At 42.1% G+C, this 6679-nt stretch overlaps 1 long non-coding RNA gene across 1 annotated transcript; it reads left to right on the top strand.

Moving 5' to 3' along the window:
• The first annotated feature begins 1146 nt into the window (after positions 1-1146).
• On the top strand, positions 1147-4330 carry LOC133749164 (uncharacterized). Its single transcript, XR_009864570.1, has 3 exons — positions 1147-1209; positions 3044-3196; positions 4284-4330. It is a non-coding gene; the product is annotated as an uncharacterized LOC133749164 (long non-coding RNA).
• Positions 4331-6679: the final 2349 nt, after the last annotated feature.

The raw sequence follows: 6679 nt of genomic DNA, 5'->3' as shown, positions 1-6679 counted from the left end.
TGGAAGGAGTACTGGAGAAAGGTTGATCAATGAGTGCTACGTTATAGTGAGACAGAAGAAATAGGTTCTGATGTGTTGTTGCACAGTAGTGTGACTATAGGTCATGGTAATCTACTCAATACTTCTAAAATTAAAAAGAAAGGATTTTGAATGTTTTCATCATGAAGAAATGACAAATATTTAAGGAGATACACATTTACTCTAATTTGAACAATGTACAATGTATACATGTGTTGAAATATTACATGATACCCCTTAATATGTTTTTAATGTTAAAAAATCAGTAAAGTTGAGGAAAGATTAAATATTCAAATGAACACATCATAGATATCCAATTCTGGAAATATATATGATAATAGCGAAGATTAAGAAACAGCGATGCCACCTCTGAAAATCTTGACAGAGACACTTAGAATTAATTAGTAATAACTAGTCCTCTTCCTTTTGTCAATAAAAGTGAATCTTAGGAATTAGTAGTTTAATAAATAAAACATTGGTAATAATCAGCTAAGGGACCAAGTGAAATTGGCGATGTTGTTTAAACCACTACTTATCCTTTGAATGCAAAGAACTCTTTCTTCGAGGGTGCTCTTTGTTCTAATATTTAAGCTTGTGAACACTTGTGAGAATTAGGAGCTCAAATTAGAATATTGTATTTCTGTGTTCCTCTACTCATGGGTACTTTGCATTTCCAGAAACAGAGAAGTGTTTATCATTGGGCAGCTTGATAAAATTCCCGTTCTCTGTTCAGCGAATTGCAAAGTGAGAAAGCCGAGGCTCAATTCCTGCTTTGTTGAACCAAGTCTCGAATAATTACTTAAGAATTCTTGGCATGAATTTTACTTTTAATTTTTGGACTCGGCCATTAAAGAAAATCAAAATAGCCTCTTGCACTTTAGCAGCTCTTGATGATTTGGGTACTTTGTGATAGAACACTAATGAGTGCTCCAAAAATGTGTCATAAGGCAGAAAAGTAAGAGCCTCATTTAAAATTGGACCCTTTGAGGCTGAGAGCCTAGGAATATATTGAGTTAGTGACAAGGTAGGATGATTCCTGAGCCCGTGTGCTCAGCAGGACATCCCTGCTGATCCCCTACAAAGGGGACCGGTTGAGTCATTCTCCTTCCACTACCCTTCCCGTGAGAATGAGGAGCCGGTGCAGAGCAGGGCTCCACGCTGTTGAGAGACCAGCAGAGAAACTGTGGTTAGGTGATAGCATGTTTGTTTCAATTTCTTTCAAATTTGGAGGTGGGGGGGGGTAGATTTATGACCTAACTGAACAGCCGAAAATGCTGTTTTTATTTTGACTTGATCGTATGCATGCTTAATCTCCTGCCTCGTATGTGGAATGCACAGGAGGGTACTGTCCTCTAACTGACCTTTCCCAAAATCGAATCCTGAGTCTAAAAGCTGTAACCTAAAACCTCAAATCATTGGCCTTAAAGAAGTTTCCCTGAGAGAATTAGGCCATTCTGTTTTCATTTCTAAATGTATGTGCCTCATGCATGCATTCAGGAAGTGGGGTGTCCTTGGCCTCCTGCCTCCCCGAGTTTCGGGATGGGTGTATAAGCAATAATCTCTCAGTTCCAACTTGATTGGAGTCTGAACCCAATCTCACCGAAATTAGTTTTCAAATCCAAATTCAATTAAAAACAGATGTTTCCAAGTAGACTGAAAAAGGCTGTGAAAAAAAAAATCAGGCTCACTGCCTTGAGAATTGGTTGAATTCTCTAGGTATTTGTAATCAACAGGAAGGGAGAAATAAGAGTTCCCAGAAAGTTGGCTCTTCCTGCCTGCCACGCGGGGCTCTCCGGCTCTCCGAGTGCTCGGAATCCGTATCTTTTACAGAGGTGTGGTAAGATTCGCCAGGCTGGACTTCTGTGCCTGCTCCACTTTCTGATCTCTACCAGGTCAAGACAAATTTGCATCTTGGGTTAGGCACTTAATAATTCTTGTTGCTGAGCATCGGTTTCTACCTACAGCAGAAGGGACACATTAAAAAATACCTCGTTATTAAAAAGTAATGGAATATTAAGAATTCCTACACAGAAAGTTCCAGTTAGCACATTCTTTAAGGCTCCTTCTAAAGCTAGCCTAATGGCAATTCAGGAAACATTAGTGAGTTTTGGAAGGGTTTTCCCCTCATTGAAACCAAAACCCCATTACAGAACACGTAGTGGGAAGAAGGTTCTCCTGACTTGTGGACACATAGTACCCATGAACTTTAATGCATTGAAATGGATTCATACGTTTTTCGAAGATGAAAAACATGTGTCCAATTATTGTGAGATTCACCACTCCTTACAAGTTCGGCACAGGCAGCCCTCATCTCCTTGTCTTAAAATGAGTGTGCCTATTTTCAGAATAATTTTTAACATGAAGTCTGGTCCACCATTTGATTTTTAATCTCCTCTTTTATCCCTGGAATCTTGCATTCCTGGTGCACTTCATCTTTTTGTGTGGAATAATATCCTTCAGAAATCTTTGATGCATCGGTGAATTAAAAGGAAAAAAAATGAGATGTAAGTGCTTGCTGTATTTGTCATTTTTAATACGTTTTGAGCCACTTGATTTATGATTAAGCATTTCTTGGGAGAGGAGAATGTTTAAGGTGGTATTTTGAGCTCCATTTAAGGCAATTTAGTTGTCATCAGGCCTCCTCACCCCATAACCTCTGTGAGACCTTGCTTCATAAATTGGACCCAAACAATTGGCTTGTGTTTCAAGTAGACAAAGCCTTATGGAAATGATACTTGCTAAGTGTTTTTATTGGACAGCTGGGTAAGAGTCAGCCTTTGTCAGACCAGCCTCAGACCACAGCTCGCCTGACTCCCACACTTGTGCTGGCAGTTTTTGTTCTCAGAAAGCTTCCTTTAAAATGTTTTTTAAATTGAGAGCAAATGAGATTATTTGGATTCATTTTTCCCCCCAGCTTTCTGCCTCAGTTAGTGATTCTGTACGCGAGATTAAGGCTGCTGCTGCAGGCTTCCTTCAACCTTGGGTCAGTGCCTTGCACTTAAGGTCTTTCGCCTGTCCGTTCTAGGCAACCTGCTCTGGCGCTGTGTAGACCATGCTGTGTCAAGATGCTGTGGCTTTGCCAAAGAATGGCAGAGTGATTTAAGGCTCTGGAAGAGCTCAACTGAGCTCAGCCAGCTTGACGATACCTGGGATTCTCTCGCCGCACTGCCTCCTCTCAGTGAGTCATCTTGGTCCGACCTAATGTTAGATGCCAGTGACACAGAACCTCCTCATTGTCAGAGTGACCCAAGACAAGAGAGCTAGGAGAGATCAGCACAATGTCACTCCATTTCTTAAAAAGCATAGAACTCTATTTTAAGTAAATAAATGCAATGAATGCAGTGTCTCTTGGGCGACTGCCGGATGAAAAAGAGTAAGAAACTATGTGTATTATTTTTCATTACTTGTACCATAATATAGAATTTTATACTTGGGAAGCACTTCACAGCCATAAACTTAATTCTAGAAATTCCTGAGCCACAGGCAGAGTATCTTTTAAATGAGAAATTTGCGGACAAGGGCAGAAAGCAACTTGGCTCAATATGAAGTGACAGCAAAAAAATGAAATAAATACAGCTGGAGGAAAAAGCTGACTTCTCCTAGATGTGACTTCAGAACTGAGATACAAATGTCACCCCAGTAGACTGATGATAAGCAGTGCTCCTAAAAAGTTTTCAGTTGAAGAAGCAGTTCCACGCATTACACCTGAGACTTGCCGTTGTGGGAGGAAAGGCACTCAGTGTCCCCAAAGAGAGCACAGCCTCACCTTTGCTTTGCATCTGCTTGTCTAGGAGCAACCAGAGAGCTATAAACATGAACAAACAGAGACAAAGAATTCAGCCATACTGGTCTTTGCCTTTGTGCCCTTTGGTTTTCCTGTCATTGATAGAAGGAATGGAATGCAATCTTTAATGGACTTTCCAGCTCTAGACTTCTTTGTCTACTCTGTGCATGACTCCACTTATTAATTAATTATTATTATTATTATTCTTGCTTTAATTCCTTTGGGTGTAGGACTTAAGGAAAGCAAAGCAGAGAACGAGGCAAGGAAGGCAAAGATTAGGAAAGGGAAACAGGAGTGAAAAAGAACTTGGAGGAGAATGAAAGGAAATAAGCTTATAGATAAGTAATGGGGTGAGAGAATTATGGGAGGTGGATTAATTTCCTGTATCTCGGATTTAATATGAGGGGAAATAACTGATGATTTGCAATGTAATTATGTAAAGAGTGTCAGAGTTAATAACGCCTTTAACGTTTTTCTTAAGAATAACACACCAGGTGACTGCACAGTTCGTTCCGTACTATGGCAAAGACCATCATGTCCCAGTTCGGGGGTGCTGGAAGAAGAGCCCTGGCTGATTCATGACAACCTGAAAAGTGCCAGCTGCAGCCTCTGTCCAGGGCCTGGTGAGGAACCTCACTGTGCTGATGCTCTTTTGGGTGAAGGAGCGAATTCACGCCTTTCCTCTCCATGGCATATCCATTCTATATTATTCACCCCAGCCACATGCATTGGTGTCAGAGTAAAAAGCCTGTTTCCCATCAGGGTTTCCTGCAGTTGACTCCACTTGTAGTCGATTTGAAAAGCTGTGGGAATTGCTATCTCTGTAATATACAAGATGATAAAAAGCTCTTAAGTGTGTCCTGTGTGATAATCTGGTCTTTTAAAGCAGTCAGTAGTTGGGTGGGGTCGGGCATCCCTTCTTTGTGGGCAATTGTAAAATGTTTCATTTCCTATGAAGCTGTGTACAACACATTTTTTTAAAAAAAGATTTATTTATTTATTTGAAAGGCAGAGTTACAGAGAGGGAGAGGCACAGGCAGAGAGAGAGAGAAGTCTTCCATCCACTGGTTTATGCCCCTCAAATGGCCTCATCCATGGGGACTGGACCAGGCCAAAGCCAGGAGACAGGACCTTCATATGGGTCTCTCCCACATGGGTGCAGGGTCCCAAAGACTTGGACATCTTCCACTGCTTTCCCAGGTGCATTAGCAGGGAGCTGGATAGAAAGTGGAGCAGCTGGGTTTCAAACCAGCGCCCGTATGGGATGTTGGTACCTCAGGCTTTGGACCAACCTGCTATGCCACAGTGCCAGCCTCAGTGTATAACGTATTGATCAGTTTTGGATTGCACTGGTTCTGGGAAGACAGTAAGGCATTTTTCCAAGCATTCTGGAAGGTGCTGCTTGGAACACTGGAGGTCTCTGATCAGTGCAGACTTTGCTCTGCAGGGGTCTGAGATGTAGGCCTTGATGGGAGCTGAGCCATCCCACGGACAGGGTGTCTGTTCTGAATTTGCCATAGAGGCAGTTGCCCTGGGTTCTTTGTTTGGAAAGAACCTTCATTATTCCTCAAGCCTTAGGTCTGTCAGCTGCTGCCCAGAGCTTAGCAAATCCTACAGGAGGCCTTCTCTGCTTATGCAAATCACACTGGGGTACAATCTTTCATTGGCAAAGGAGCCTCTGCAATAAAGTCTCTCTTAGCTTATGCAAGAGGGTTGGGGAGTTGCATCATTAATTGGAAAAGTTAAATAAATTGAGGTCATTAAAAATTCCATATATATTATAAGCATCATCTAGTTTATAAAACCGTTTATTCATTCTGGAGTTATTTGATGTAGGAAGGAAAAATCTAGGTCTGATATTGAATCTAGTCTGATATGAGGGTTGTTTTTCATAAACCACATTTATTTGCATCAGCTGCAACTTCTAGGTTTTGCTTCCTTTAAAGTTAGGGTTTTGTTAGAGTCAAGTCGGAACTCAGAGACACTCGTGCAATGGTCTGAGAGCAGAGGCCTTCAGACTGTGATTAGTGTATTTCCATTATTTTCAGGAAAAAGTGATGGTCTCAGTCACACTTGAGTCACAACACTGTTCAGAACTCCCCTTTGACGTGGCTTTTCAATGCGTCTGTGTTCATTTTCAGGTAAACAGTTTCCTCCCTTTACACTCATATTCATGACTTCACATAATACTTAGTTGAATGTGTCAATATATTAAACCCAATAGATCATACTGCATGGGTTTGGGATCTAATACAGCTAGAGGCTTACACCCCATATTGGAGTGTGAGCCTGGGCTACTCCACTTCCAATCCAGCTTCCTGCTAATGCGCCTGGGAAGGTAGCAGAAGATGGCTCAAGTACTTGTGTCCCTGGATCCTGGCTTCCAGCTGGCCCACCTTCGGCTGTTGCAGGCATTTGGGGAGTGAACCAACAGATGGAAGATGTCTTTCTCTCTCTCTGTCTCTTATTCTCTCTCTGCCACTCTGCCTTTCAAATACATATTTTAAAAACACACACAACTGATTTGGGGGGGAATTGTGACACCACTACTCAGAACAGAAGCACAAAAGCTCAAGAGAGGCCTGGTCTCTGTGGGCCCTTGGCGTGCCAGAGGCAGGCTGGAGGGAGGACCACAGTGGGAGAGAACAAACCCTTCCTCTGCAGAATTTGTAGCTACTCTAACAAGTTCTGCCTGTGTGTTCTACAAGGTGATGGGCCTTAGCTGAACACAAAGATAGAGGTTTAGAGGCAAGCATTTGGCCTAGTAATTAAAATGCCCACGTCCCAGTTTTGATTGTCTGGGTTCAAGGCCCAGTTCTGCTCCTGATTTCAGTTTCCCACTATTGTACACCCCGGGAGGCAGCAGGGGATGGAAGT

The sequence above is a fragment of the Lepus europaeus genome, chromosome 2 (assembly GCF_033115175.1).
Source record: "Lepus europaeus isolate LE1 chromosome 2, mLepTim1.pri, whole genome shotgun sequence".
Lineage (NCBI taxonomy): Eukaryota > Metazoa > Chordata > Mammalia > Lagomorpha > Leporidae > Lepus > Lepus europaeus.
Note: the sequence above shows the minus strand (reverse complement) of the source record. Positions and strands in the feature narration are given on the sequence as shown.